Here is a 14,646-nt window from a genome sequence, read left to right on the forward strand (position 1 = left end):
CTCACTGGAGAAGAGCTCAGTGTAAGGAAAGATTAAGGGTAGTAGGCAAAGAGGGCAACAGAGGATGAGATGGTTAGATGGCATCATCAACTCAATGGACATGAGTTTGAGCAAACTCCAGGAGATAGTGAAGGAGAGGGAAGCCTCGCATACTGCAGTCCATAGGGTTACAAAAGATTTGCACATGAGTGAGCAATTGAACAACAACAACGTACCTAGTAGAGACCCAGGAAAATTAGGTAACTCACCCAAGTGGCTGAAGCCCTCACTTTAAATACCATCTTCAGCTAAAACAAAAAAGGATGTTGGGGATAGTGCTTTGGACCTTCAAAGGGGAGAAAAGCAGTTCACATGGAGATGGAGAAGCAAATGTTTGATAAACAAATATTTGTTGGGCCATGCAGAGGCAATAGGACACAGAGTGGACTCTGATCTCTAGAACTTGCTGAGTTTCCCCACCATACTCAGCCCATCTTCTCTGCAGAAACCTCTGCTGGTAGCTCTGCTCCAGGGATCGACCCTTTATCTGAAGTCTTTAGGCAGCTACTGCTACTGCTAAGTCACTTCAGCCGTGTCCGACTCTGTGCGACCTCATAGATGGCAGCCCACCAGGCTCCCCCGTCCCTGGGATTCTCCAGGTAAGAACACTGGAGTGGGTTGCCATTTCCTTGTCCAATGCATGAAAGTGAAAATTGAAAATGAAGTCGCTAAGTCATGCCCAACTCGTGGTGACCCCATGGACTGCAGCCCACTAGGCTCCTCCATCCATGGGATTTTCCAGGCAAGAGTACTGGAATGGGGTGCCATTGCCAAGGGAAGCAAAAAGAAAGATTTCTTAAGTGTTGTGTTTCTTAAAAATGTGTGCATGATAAGTTGCTTCAGTTGTGTCTGACTCTTTGCGACCCTATGGACTGTAGCCCATCAGGCTCCTCTGTCCATGGGATTCTCCAGGCAAGAATACTGGAATGGGTTGCTATGGCCTCCTGCAGGGGATCTTCCCAATCCAAGGATCAAACCTGCATCTCCTGTGACTCCGGCATTACAAGCTGATTCTGTACCACTGAACCACCCAGGAAGTACTCCTTAAAAATAATTAGCTTAAAATAACCCTGATGCCAAAAAATATTTTGAAGTGGCAAATTTTGCTCCCCTATATTGTGTAACAAAAAAAGTTATAAACTGAATTGTTATTTTTAAAAGTTTTTTTTTTTTAGATTTATTTCTTTATTTTTCAACTCTGCTCGCTTTTCGTTGCCATTCAGACTTTTTGCTAGTTGCCCTGTGTGGGTTTCCCATTGCAGCGGCTCCTCTTGTTGCAGAGCACAATCTAGGACACACGGGCTTCAGTAGCTGCAGTTCCTGGGCTCTAGAGCACAGGCTCCATAATTGTGGTACTTGGGCTTTGTTGTTTCAGGGCTTGTGGGACTTTCTCAGATCAGGGATTTAACCTGTGTCTCATGCATTGGCAGGTGGATTCTTACCACTAAGCCACCAAGGAAGCACCTGATAATCTATTATTAAGTTTAAACACTATTTCAGAACACTATTACTTTATAATACACCATTAAATAAAATAATCATATGTATGTATGATATGTACACTTACATGGAAATAAAATTTAACTTTGATGACAAGACATGAAAATTTTTTCTCTGCTTTTTTACCCCCTCTCCTTTTATTGTGCATTGTGTACCTGCATTTTGCACCAACAAAACCTCCCCTTGGAACTGTCTGGGTTTTTTCCCCCAATATTTTCAATCCACAGTTGGTTGAATTCAAGGATGTGGAACTCTAGAATATGGTCAGCCAAATATATATCTTCCTATACTTTATTTATATACATGTAAATAAAGAAATACATGTATATACAGAAATACCTGCTCAACCACAAAGAGCAACATTCTCCTGGTATCAACAAGACAACTCCTGAAAGAATAACCTTCCTTCCTGATCTTGTAAGGGATCACAAGACCCACTGCTTTGTACTTGCAGATCTGGATTGTGTCAGTAACGCATCATTTAATGTACAACCCTCTGTCTCAAAAACTTTTATAACTGCTTTGACTTCTGATGGGTAGAACAGTAGTACTCAGATCTTTCTGAGATGCTGTTCCCAGACTATAATCCGCAATTTAGATTGAATAAAATTTTTCATTTCTTTCTTAGATCAATTTTTTTATCTGTGTGTATATATACATATACACACATATACACACACACACACACATATATATATATACACATATACACACACATATATATATGGCACAGTGGTAAACAACCCACCTGCTGATGCAGGAGACTTAGGAGATGCGGGTTCAATAACTGGGTGAGGAAGATCCCCTGGAGTAGGAAATGGCAACTCATTCCAGTAATCTTTCCTGGAAAATCCTATGAATAGAGGAGCCTGACATGCTACAGTCCATGGGGTAATGAAGAGTTGGACATCAATGAGCAACTAAGCACCCACACATACACACACATATATATAGTGTGTGTTTATTAAATATAAATTATGTTCATTAAGCATATATATTATATATATCATATACATGTATATAAATAAATTATGGGAAAGATATTCTAGGGTTTCACACCCTTGAATTCAACCAACCATGGATCAAAAATGTTGGAGAAAAAAACCCAGAAAATTCCAAAAATCCAAATTTGAATTTGCCATGTCAGTAACTACATAGCATTTACATTGCATTTACAACTATTAATGTGGCATTTACATCATTAGTAATTAGATATTATACCTAATATCTAATAAAATTAGATATTGTAGTTAACAGAGATTATTTTAAGTACACAGGAGGATATGAGTAGACTATAGGCAAATACTATACCATTTTATTTGGGCATCCATGGATTTTGATACCCAAGGGAGGAACAAATTCCCTGTGAATACTAAGGGATGACTGTATACCAAAATGTTAGTGGTAGGATTATACATGGGTTTTTTTTTTTTCACTCTTGTACATATCTGAATTTTGCTAATTTTCTATAAGTATTTATTTTTCATGATCAGAAGAAAACAATGACTCTTTACCTCTTACCTACAATGTTCCTGCTCATTCCTTTGCAAATGAAAGCTGCTGGCTTCCCATACTATGATATTTAAACACTGGTCATTTCACATTTTCTTTTTTGATAGTGAAAGCCTAGATGTGAAAGAGGGAAACAAGATTAGGCACCCATTAAGTCAAATCCTTGCTGTTATAACTGACTCCCACAGACCAATATTCAGATTACACAACAAAGCACTTTTGCTATCAAACTCAGGTTTGGCTGCTTCCCACTTCAGAGCCAATGCTCAAAAGATAAGCATTGACCAGAAAGGAAAGATTTCTTTATTCAGAAGGCCAGCAACATGAGGAGAAGGTGAATTTGTGTCCAAGAACCAATTCCAAAGATTCTGCTTGACCATGAAAGCTTTTAAAGGGAAGTTTAGTTCAGTTGCTCAGTTGTGTCCGACTCTTTGTGACCCCATGGATTGCAGGATTGCATGCCAGGCTTCCCTGCCTATCACCAACTCCCAGAGCCTATTCAAACTCAAGTCCACCAAGTCGGTGATGCCATCCAACCATCTCATCCTCTGTTGTCCCCTTCTCCTCCCACCTTCAATCTTTCCCAGCATCAGGGTCTTTTCAAGTGAGTCAATTCTTCCTATCACGTGGCCAAATTATTAGAGTTTCAGCCTCAGCATCAGTTCTTCCAATGAGTATTCAGGACTGATTTCCTTTAGGATTGACTGGTTTGATCTCCTTGCAGTCTAAGGTACTCTCAAGTCTTCTCTAACACCACAGTTCAAAAGCATCACTTCTTTGGCGCTCCACATTCTTTATAGTCCAACTCTCACATCCATACATGACTACTGAAAAAACCATAGCTTTGACAAGATGGACCTTTGTTGGCAAAGTAATGTCTCTGCTTTTTAATATGCTGTCCTGGTTGGTCATAGCTTTTCTTCCGAGGAGTAAGTGTCTTTTAATTTCATGGCTGCAGTCACCATCTGCAGTGATTTTGGAGCTCAAAAAAATCATTTGAAGAAGGGAATGGCAAACCACTTCAGTATTCTTTCCTTGAGAACCCCATGAACAGTATGAAAAGGCAAAAAGGGGAAGTTAATCACCATTATTCATGTGGGGAGGGGGTCAAGTCTTCCTTATCTTCCACTGTGTGTAGACCTTCAGATTGCGGCTTTGAGGTAATAGGGTGGCATTCCAGGACTCTTTTGCTCAGCCTCCACCTGGGTGGAGCGCCTTAGTTCTTAAAGAAGAACTCAAAGATACTGTTATGTACATCCCTTGAGGAGGAACTGAGACACTGCCCCATTGCTGCATTATTGTTTCTTGATTGTTCCTCCATTGTTTCTGCATTCCCTCACTTTTCTAATTAGCAACTGTTTTGAGTCTGCCCATTGGAACTTGGGGAAGTTCAAGGAGGCTGAAGGAAGTGTATTTTCTACAAACCAGAAATGGGGGACATGGAAAGGATTTGTACCCAAGAGAGTGCCAGAAGGTCCTGCTTGGTTTCACTTTCATTTGAAAAAGACAAAGAACTTATTATATTTCTGAAAAATAAAAACATCTTGATAGATCATATATATATCCTCCCACCCTTTATTTATATACATACACGTATGTGATACATATTGGGCTTCCTAAGTGACGCTAGTGGTAAAGAACCTGCCTGCCAATGCAGGAGATGCGTGTTCAATCACTGGGTTGGGAACATCCTCTGGAGGAGGGCATGCAAGCCACTCCAGTATGCTTGCCTGGAGAATCCATGGATAAAGGAGCCGAGAGTCCATAGGTCGCAAAGAGTTAAACGTGACTGAAGTGACTTAGTACACATGCAGGCATGATATATATTACTGAACTCATGTGAGTTACAAAAAATGATGTAAAATAACAGATACACGCCACCTTTGGTGGTCCACATGCATCCTATGTAAAAATGTGTGTCTGTGCATGCTAGTCACTTAGTCATGTCCGACTCTTTGTGACCCATTGGACTGCAGGCAGCCAGGCTCCTCTGTCCATGAGATTCTCCAGGCAAGAATACTGGAGTGGTTTGCCATGCCCTCCTCCATGGGTATAAAAATGTACGTGGATTTTATTTTTTACATGGGCTTTTTTTTAATTTTTTTTTTTTTTTTGTAGTAGTAGATTAAGAGAGAGCACTTGGTATTTGAAGTGTGCTCATTTAGATTTTTAGAATATCAAAAGGCATTGCCAAATATGAAGCAACTGCAATAATGAGATAGCACTGTGAAGTAATGTCTCATAATGCTTCAGATAGTGCAGAACTTAATATATTTTAAAATCATAAATTAACTAGTTAAATAATTTATTACATAAAAATCACTCAGAAATAAAGAGGGCCAGAAACCTGGAATTCAAACAATTTCCTAGTTTTCTAAAATGTGGCAGGCAGAGTCTAAAACTATAGAAGACCAAGCAAGCTTGACAGTAAATAACAAAACATTCTGGAGTGGATTGCTAACCAGATGATTTGTGAACACTTAGAAATGGATCTCTGATTAGACTGGAAGTCAATATGGGTTCACAGAAAAATAAAGTTATAATTATTATTAACTTCATTTTTTAAAACAGGCTCCTTAAATTGGGATGCTCTAGAGATATATCTGCATATCTAGTTTTGAAAAGTCATTTACCAAAATCTCTCATAAAATCTCCACATATAAGATGGAGAAAGGTGAACTAGAGGAAAATCCAATAAGGTAGACTGGTAGGATTTGCAGAAATAATGATTGGTGAGTCCACATCATCTTGAATGGAAACCTCCAGTGTGTGAACATGTGCTTATATGTGTGTGAGTGTGTGGATGTGCAGGGATGTGTGTATGTGTGCATATGCAAGAATGGGTGAGAGGGCTTAATAGAGAGCTAACACACACATGCACACACATACGTACATTGCATCACAAATTTTCCTCAATTCCTCTCTCTTACCCCACACATTAATGCTTCATTTTAATGATTAATTAATTCTTCATAATTTTAATTTCTCCAACACATGTACCCAATTGGTCTACCTCTCATCATCTCTATTACTACCACCTCATTGAAACCACCACCACCTCTCACCTGGGCGATAGCAAACCCTCCTATCCAGTCCTCTATTTTGGTTCTCATTCTACACTCCCTACTCAACACAAAACCAGAGTGACCTTTTAAAACTTAAAGTAGATCATGCCTTTCTTCTACTTAAAATTCTCCAAATTTCTACAGCCAAATGAAAACTCCCTACCATGGCTGACAAATCTCTCTGTTGCCTCCTATCTGTCCCCCTAAACAACCAGGGGCTCTAGCCTTCTCTCCCTCCCCCTGCAATCCACCTGCTCTCACCTTGGTGGAACTCATTGCATCCTGCACCTGGAATATCCTCCCTCAGCTTTTGGTCTTTGAGATTTTAGTTTAAACGTTACCTCTGCAGAGAACTTCTCTGACCACTCAATTTTAAGTAGTCATTCTTCATCTCACCCTATTTTAATTCTCTGTATGTATGGCCCTCTATATTTTTTGTATAGTTCTGTGTATTCCTGCCACCTCTTCTTAATATGTTCTGCTTCTGTTAGGTCCATACCATTTCTCTCCATTATTGTGCCTATCTTTGCATGAAGTGTTCCCTTGGTGTCTCTAATTTTCCTGAAGAGATCTCTAATCTTTCCCATTCTATTGTTTCCCTCTATTTCTTTGCATTGATCACTTCACTTCAGTTCAGTCGCTCAGTCGTATACGACTGTGACCCCATGAATCACAGCATGCCAGGCCTCCCTGTCCATCACCAACTCCCGGAGTTTACTCAAACTCATGCCCATCGAGTCGTTGATGCCATCCAGCCATCTCATCCTCTGTCATTCCCTTCTCCTCCTGCCCCCGATCCCTCCGAGCATCAGGGTTTTTTCCAATGAGTCAACTCTTCGCATGAGGTGGCCAAAGTATTGGAGTTTCAGCTTCAGCATCAGTCCTTCCAGTGAACACCCAGGACTGATCTCCTTTAGGATGGACTGGTTGGATCTCCTTGCAGTCCAAGGGACTCTCAAGAGTCTTCTCCAACACCACAGTTCAAAAGCATCAATTTTTCAGTGCTCAGCTTTCTACACAGTCCAACTCTCACATCCATACATTGATCACTTAGGAAGGTTTATTATCTCTCCTTGCTATTCTTTGGAACTCTGCATTCAGATAGATATATATTTTCTTTTCTCCTTTGTCTTTCACTTCTCTTCTTCTCTCAGCAATTTGTAAAGCCTCCTTAGGCAACCATTTTGCCTTTTTGCATTTCTTCTTGGGGATGATTTTGATCACCACCTCCCATAAAATTTTACAAACCTCTGTCTGTAGTTCTACAGGCATTCCCTCTATCAGATGTAATCCCTTGAATCTATTTGTCACTTCCCTGTATAATCATAAGGGATTTTATTTAGGTCATACCTGAATGGTCAATGATTTTTCCCTACTTTCTTCAATGTAAGCTTGAATTTTGCAATAAGGAGTTCATGATCTGAGCCACAGTCAGCTCTTATACAAAAGATATCTTGATGACCCAGATAGGCATGGTTGGAGTGATCACTCACCTAGAGCCAGACCTCCTGGAATGCGATGTCAAGTGGGCCTTAGGAAGCATCACTATGAACAAAGCTAGTGGAGGTGATGAAATTCCAGCTGAGCTATTTTGAATCCTAAAGGATGTTGCTGTGAAAGTGCTGCCAGCAACTTTGAAAAACGCAGCAGTGGTCACAGGACTGGAAAAGGTCAATTTTCATTCCAATCCCAAAGAAAGGCAATGCCAAAGAATGCTCAAACTACCACACAATTGCACTCATCTCACATACTAGCAAAGTAATGCTCAAAATTTTCCAAGAAAGTCTTCAACAGTACATGAACCAAGAACTCCCAGATGTTCAAGCTGGATTTAGAAAAGGCAGAGGAACCAGAGATCAAATTACCAACATCCACTGGATCATAGAAAAAGCAAGAGAATTCCAGAAAAACATCTATTTCTGCTTCATTGACTATGCCAAAGACTTTGACTGTGTGGATCACAACAAACTGTGAAAAAATTTTCAAGAGATGGGAATAACAGACCACCTTACCTGCCTCCTGAGAAATCTGTATGCAGGTCAACAAGCAACAGTTCAAACTGGACATGGAACAACAGACAGGTTCCAAATTAGTAAAGGAGTACATCGAGGCTGTATATTGTCACCTTGCTTACTTCACTTACATGCAGAGTACATGATGCAAAATGCCAGACTGGATGAGGCACAAGCTGGAATCAAGATTGCAAGGGGAAATATCAATAACCTGATATGCAGATGACACCACTCTTATGGCAGAAAGAGAAGAGAAACTAGAGAACCTCCTGATGAAAGTGAAAGAGGACAGTGAAAAAGCTGGCTTAAAACTCAACATTCAAAAAACAAAAAATCATGACATCTGGTCCCATCGCTTCATGCCAAATAGATGGAGAAACAATGGAAACAGTGACAGACTTTATTTTCCTGGGCTCCAAAATCACTGCAGATGGCGACTGCAGCTATGAAATTAAAAGACAGAAGAAAAAATAAGACAAAACTAGACAGCATATTAAGAAGCAGAGACATTACTTTACCAACAAAGGTCCATATAATCAAAGCTATGGTTTTTCCAGTAGTCGTGTGTGGATGTGAGAGTTGGACCATAAAGAAAGCTGAGTGCTGAAGAATTGATGCTTTTGAACTGTGGTGTTGGAGAAGACCCTTGAGATTCCCTTGGACTCTTGAGATTCCCTTCAAGACTAATGGAAATCAGTCTTGAATATTCATTGAAAGGACTGATGCTGAAACTGAAGCTCCAATACTTTGGCCACCTGATGCAAAGAACCATAGCCCATGGTGCCATGCAGAATGCCATCCCCAGTAACAAAAAGCTGAGTAGAGAATGGAGAGTAGAGAAGGTTTGAGGTGAAAGAAAATAGCTTGGTTTCTGGCACACCACTTCCCACTTTTATTTTACTTATTTATTCATTTATATATTTGTTTGTGGTTTGCCTTTCCCTACTATTTAGTTAAATCATATGAAACTGCCATTTCTGAAATTCAAAAATCTTTTAAATGTTAGCAATTCCATGTAGTTCAGTCAAATAGATTATTAAAGCCCTGTGGGCAAGAACTTCATTTATCATGCTCAATAGTTTATAGCCAACACCAAGATCAGTGTTCATTAAATGCTTGTAAATTAATATTTTTTTAATTCCTGACATTTTTAACATTAAAAATGTAAAGAACGTAATCTAATCTTTCATTAATAATAGAAAAATCACTTCAAAACCTTACCACATTAATTATTACAGTATCGTGTGAAAGATGTGTAGAACTAATAATTGAGAGTGGCAAATAATATAGACTTGAGAGTAGAAGAATTCTAACCTGAAATTTGAGTGATTTGAAGGATTCTAACCTGGAAGGGCATGTACAATATGGTTTCCTGAGGTCCAGTCTCTCAGGCTTTTGCAGGCAGGTAATCTCAAGCTCTTTTTTGGAGAAGCAATAAATATTCTCTTGAAATATTCTCCCTGTTTCAATTGTAGAAACCACTTATCAGGATTAAAGCCTTTTACTGTTAAAATAAATGACAAATCCAGAGTTTTCCATTCAAAGTTGGTTTCACTCTGTGCTTATACATATTTCACACACAGACAGGGGGTGGGAGTGTGAAACCATTCATTAGCCTCTTCTTACAATGAAAAAGTGAATTAACCTTTGATGGAAAAGGAATGTAAACCACTTCCCCTGGCTGTTCCAGCCTTTGAGGCTGTCAGGATTTCAAAGTTAACTGTCCTCAGAGTGGTCACCTGGTGTGGTGGTGAAGAGCCTAGAGTGGTAACTCATTATGCACTCACTCCCATTTAAGGTAAAATTCCAGCTAGAAAAAACTGAAGAATACTTTTATCATCTGTTGCTGGTGTCTCAAATGATGGGGCTCTATAGCACTTTCTCTGAGTTTTCACAGCCTAATACAAACACATGATACATTCTCCTGCCTTCCTCTGGTCTTCTTCCCCATCTCTTGTCATCATCTCAGCTCTCAAATGCTTATAAGTGGTTTTCTACAGTCTTCTTCGATCATTCAACCAATACATATAACAACATCTGGTTCTTCTTTTTCTTCCTCTAAGGCAAGTCCCTCTGGTCCTTCATCATTCTGGTGCTCTTCTGCATTCCCTCTAGTACCAGGAGCAAATCAGCAAATTATCATCACCTCATCTCTGAAGTGCCAGAGGATCTGAGTCACAGGCACCAATGTGAAAAACATAGTATATTTGAAAGGGAAAGCAAAGTCTAGGATTCAAATTTAATGCATGACATCCTCACATGGCTTTAAAGGAAAGGGGAAGGAGGGAGCATGTGAAAAAAGAAGGGGAGCTGGTTAAGAGGAGCCCACACCCATGAACAAGTTCAGGGGTAGTCAGTGTCACTACTGTCACCTTAGCATTCAAAGAACAACTACATCAAAGGAAGGGTATGGAAACAAAGGACAAGGAAGATCATTAACACCATAGAGAAGGTGGCAAGTCCCAGAAGAAAAACCTCAAGAAAGGAAGTAGGCAAATAATACAAGTCAGATCAGAAAAAAATGTCAAGTATTTTCTCTAAAAGTGATGACTGGGTTGATAGCTTTAGCAAAGGCTTTCCTTTCTTCTAAAGGGCTATGACTGGTGAAGGAGTCATGTTCATTACTGAAAGGCTGTTGCTGAGCTTTGAAAGACACCAGGATTCTTGGCTTCTGGAGGAGAGGAATTCAATCCAGGGCCAGTGACGAGGCTTGATCACTCAGAGCTTTTGTGTAATAAAGTTTCATTAAAGTATAAAAGAGTTAGAGAAGGCTTCTGACACAGCCATCAGAAGGGAGCAGAAAGAGTGCTAGTCTTTAACAAGAAGCTATATACCTACGAACAGGCTGCTAATTAGAGAAAGGAAATGTCTCAAAACTCAGAGAGCGGCACCAGGCCCTTCACTCACAGCATGCATTTTGAGATAACATTGGCACAAGATGAGTCATCCCAGGCCATAAAACCATTGACATGAATCTTGAAAAAAGGCAGGTTTCCAAGTAAATACATAGTCTCATTAACATAGATTAGGAGAACAATTGTATGGATAAAACATACTGCTTTGTTGAGCCATTATTGGTTCTAAGTCTTAGGAGGAGCAGACTTGAAGAAAGAGAGTCTAGGGTAAATACATAGTTCATTAACATAGCTTAAGAAAAACATTTCCATAAGAAAAATGCATTGGTTAGCTCAAGGTTTGAGAAAAGTTAAGTTCAGGTGGAACCAGGTGTCATCATGGCAACACAGAATTTTAAAAGAAACTCTCTTTTAATTTTGTATACAGAAGGGAAAAAATCTGACACTTATAGCTTGTTTCCTCCTGCCACTTAAGGGAGAGATAAGAAATGTCTGACACTTGCAGCCTATTTCCTCCATTTGGAGACCCCTAGCCTTCCTGCCTATTACCTTCTCATTACTTTGAAAAGAAGCCATTTTCAGGTCCTCATGCTTTGTTTAATCCAAGAGGGAAAAACTTACCCTTTCTTTCTGCTTGTGGACTGAGCGAGAGAGAATGACCACCCTTAGGAATAAAGGTTACCGATATGGCTGGAATTTAGTTCTTGTTTAGTGGGGAGGAAGAGAACTCCCTGGAGTTCTGTATTTCACCTCAGGGTATTTAGTAATTTGAATTTCACAGGGAGATTCATCAACAAGCATACTTCAATGTGCTGTCCAGTGTTAAAGAACCTCATTCTCCATGGAGAGTCCCAACCTCAGCAGATTCCAGCTGAGAGCCACAAGAGCCAACCCCTACCCCCATCCTCCACCCCCCTACTCCCAGGGGGAATCAGACTGACTCCTGAACTCCCCAGTAGCCAGACCTCTGGGGCACCCAGTGACACCCTAGTTGAAAAATAGGACCATGAAAACTTTACTACCTATATTAAAGGGGTGGGGGTGAAAGGTAGAAACCAACCTTATAATCACCTAGGAAAGTTCCTGAACATCTGCAGAAAAATCATCATTCATTCACTAACATTGACTGAGCATCAGTTCTGTGGGCAAGTAACTAGGGCTAGGGATTCACTTCACTGGGCTTGCCCCATATTGAAGGCAAACCTGGAAAAATATCTGGATGAAGTAAATTCCAGGAAGAGAAATCAGAAAATACAAAAGCCCTGAAGAAGTAGTATGCTTGGCCTGTCCAGAAAGCATGGGATCTAGGATGTCATGAAGTGTGGAGTGAGAGATTTGGAGATGCATACAAGATTACATCTCAAAGGCAACATAAAGATTATAAACACTCGTTAAATAAATGAATGAACAGGGTATTTGACCAACTGTAACACAGGGACCTTGTTTCCTGGGCCTATAGTGGTCTTCAAAGGTCTGAAAACAGTCTATGTACATTTAAGGCAAAAGTCTAAAGATTACCAGCACCCTCTATAATTCTTTCTTGTAGAGGAAGATCTTCACTTGCTCATAAAGGCACTGCTAAGGATCCTGCAAAAACTCTGATGGGGCCCTTTAAAGGGGGAAAATCATGGTTTCTCAATACACTTGTAAATTATTCACACCAGAAATGCTGGGAGATGGGGCGGGGTGGGGGGACAATTTCAATTGGGAGGCCAGGAATGGGAAGACACAGACCTTTGTTTTCCTTTACTTTGCACACTTTCAACTCTTGACAGAGAAGATTTTTTTTATCAGTTCCTGCTGATAACTACCAATGGCTCAGGATAGTCTTCTGCCAAGATTCTCCTCTTCATCTGTGAAGATGCCTGTGTGCTAAGTTGTTTCAGTCGTGTCTGACTTTGCGACTGTAGCCCACCAGGCTCCTCTGTCCATGGGATTCTCCAGGCAAGAATACTGGAGTGGGTTGTCATGCCCTCCTCCAGGGGATCTTCCCCACCCAAGGATCCAACCAGAGTCTCTTACATCTCTTGTATTGGCAGACGGGTTCTTTACCACTGAGTTATCTTGGAAGCCCAGGAACCTGTAAAAATTCCCAACTGGGAAGCAGCACCCACTCCCCAACAAAGGCTGCTGAGTCCATCCATGCAGGTGTTCCTTCGCCATAGTGGGCCAGGTCTGTGGATGGGGTGGGCGGGCAAACACCAGGGAAACTCCCATTCCAACTCCCCACTTGTGCCTCTGGAGCTGGCCGCCAGGACATCCTGGGCCTTACCTGGCAAACCTAGTCCCAGAAGCCCAGACGGGCTGAGAACATTAAGGAGAAGGATGGCTGTGAGAGGGAGGAAGAGCTCCATAATCTCCCCAACCCAGAGGGGCGGCTGCGAGTAAGCCCAGGGTAAGGGATGATGCAGGTCGTCCATGGACTGTAAAGGACCACGCAGAGCGGCCGGTAGAACTTGTGGGTGGTGTTCCCGACCATGCCCGTGCCCCAGAAGTCGTTGGAGAAGATGTCCCAGCGCAGAGGGGCTCCGGGCTGCACCTTGGCGTTGTTGACGATCGCCCACACGTCATCGTGCAGGAACTTGCCTCGCAAGGTGCTGCCTGCAGCTCACCCCGGGCACGAGGCAGAGAGTCCGCACGCAGGTGGAGGGGTCGTGGCTGACCCGAGCGGCCGGGAAGGGGACAGGGGCACCTGTCCGCTGTCCCCGCGATGCTCTGCGCCCTCATCATTTCCCCATTAAGGGTCTGCTGGGGGAACCTCACCAGCGGGCACCTCCAGGCCCCTAGCCAGGGCGGGCTCAGCAGGTGCGCACCCGGAACCCCCGCCTGCGCTTAGGCGGAGGGAAGTGGCCGCCGCCCCGGACGTCCCCGGCTTTTCAGCACCCCGGACAACAGCGGCGGCCCCCGGCCACGCGCTCCCTCTGGCTCCGCGCTCCTGTCCCATCTCTACCTCTGCCGTCTGCTTCCCAGGCTTTCTGCCCTCACCGCCCCGACTCCCGTGACTGCAGCCTCACGGCGGGGGTGGAAACAGCAGGGAAATGGAGCTTCGAAGCGTCCTTCTGAAAACCGAGAGAGGGTCTCCCTGAGGTGGGCTTCCTGCCCGCCCTGCCCCGGTTTGTTCAGAGACGACCCCGGCTGTTTTCCTTGACCGCCCATTGCACTGCTTGCCCTTATAAAAAGTCTCAGGTTTGATTTTTGGTTTGGGTTTGAGGGCCGAATTGGCTTCTGAAACATTTCTCCTCCTTTTAGTTTTTTACTGCGGTTCCTAAACCAATTTGAGAGGTGCGGAGCAAATTACTTTTTCTTCCCATCTAAATGGATCACCTAGATCTATTATTTTCTGGGCTGTACACTTGTTTGAACTGTTCCTGCTAACATTATGTAAACAAATGCAAAGGTCTCTGGTTTTAACTCCTAAACTTCCCTATCATCTTCAAAGGTTGTTTCTCCTTCTCTCTTTTTTTTTATTTATTTTTATTAGTTGGAAGCCAATTACTTTACAATATTGTAGTGGTTTTTGCCCATTATACAAAGTGAAGTAAGCCAGAAAGATAAACACCAATACAGTATACTAATGCATATATATGGAATTTTTAAAGATGATAATGATAACCCTATATGCCAGACAGAAAAAGAGACACAGATGTATAGAACAGACTTTTG

General features: G+C 41.8%; 1 long non-coding RNA gene across 1 annotated transcript in view; it reads left to right on the top strand.

The window, feature by feature from the left end:
- Positions 1-465: 465 nt before the first annotated feature.
- Positions 466-14,646, top strand: part of LOC139030688 (uncharacterized) — a 137,777-nt gene continuing 123,596 nt past the window's right edge. Inside the window, exon 1 of the long non-coding RNA XR_011483097.1 lies at positions 466-638. This is a non-coding gene — a long non-coding RNA (uncharacterized lncRNA). The remainder of the gene's footprint in view (positions 639-14,646) is intronic.

This window comes from Odocoileus virginianus, chromosome 23, assembly GCF_023699985.2.
Source record: "Odocoileus virginianus isolate 20LAN1187 ecotype Illinois chromosome 23, Ovbor_1.2, whole genome shotgun sequence".
Lineage (NCBI taxonomy): Eukaryota > Metazoa > Chordata > Mammalia > Artiodactyla > Cervidae > Odocoileus > Odocoileus virginianus.